This window comes from Octodon degus, unplaced genomic scaffold (genome assembly GCF_000260255.1).
Source record: "Octodon degus isolate 3935 unplaced genomic scaffold, OctDeg1.0 scaffold00041, whole genome shotgun sequence".
Classification (NCBI taxonomy): domain Eukaryota; kingdom Metazoa; phylum Chordata; class Mammalia; order Rodentia; family Octodontidae; genus Octodon; species Octodon degus.
In genome coordinates, this window is record NW_004524617.1 from 12381214 (window position 1) to 12381990 (window position 777).

Consider the following 777-nt stretch of genomic DNA (forward strand, 5'->3'; position numbering starts at 1 on the left):
TGGTCCCTGTGCTTTGCTAAGCTTGTTCTAAGTAGGTGCTTTAGACCACTGAGCCATCTCACCAGCCCAATCCTGCATATATTCTTGCATGTTTTCCCTCTTCTCTTTTTCCTATATTTTCTCATTTCTCTCATCTTCATTGTTTAATCATTAAGTTCAATTTCTTTCTATTTTACTATATGTATTATACTTTTCAGGTTTTATTTCTTATTTCAGGTTCTTACTCTAGGGAGACAATATGATACTTACACATGTGGGCCAGATTTATTTCACTTAAGAGTATAGCCTTTAGTTGCATCCACTTCCGTAAAAAGGCTTTGAGTTTGCCTTTCTTTATAGCTGAATAAGACTCCATTGTATAAAAATGCCACATCTTTTCATCCATTTCTCAGGTGATGAGCATCTTGGTTGTTTCCAAGATTTGGCTATCACAAATTGTGCTGCTATGAACATGGGTGCACATATATCACTATGGCATGATGTTTTCAGTTCATTTGGGAAAATACCCAGTGACAAGAGTATTTTGTTTTTTTACAGTTTAAATATACATATATGAAATCATTTTTAATAATGGTGTAAATCATTTAGGTCCAAGAAAAGAAACATGGGAATCTCATACTATCATAATACATTCAAACACTGAGCAGTCACTGTCATGTAGATGGAACATAGATATCTCAGTGATAGTAGTGACTGGTTTTTTGTCTTATAATTTGTTTTTAAAACACTAATATTTAAAAACAAATCTTACACAGCCTTACATTTCAATTTTTTTCT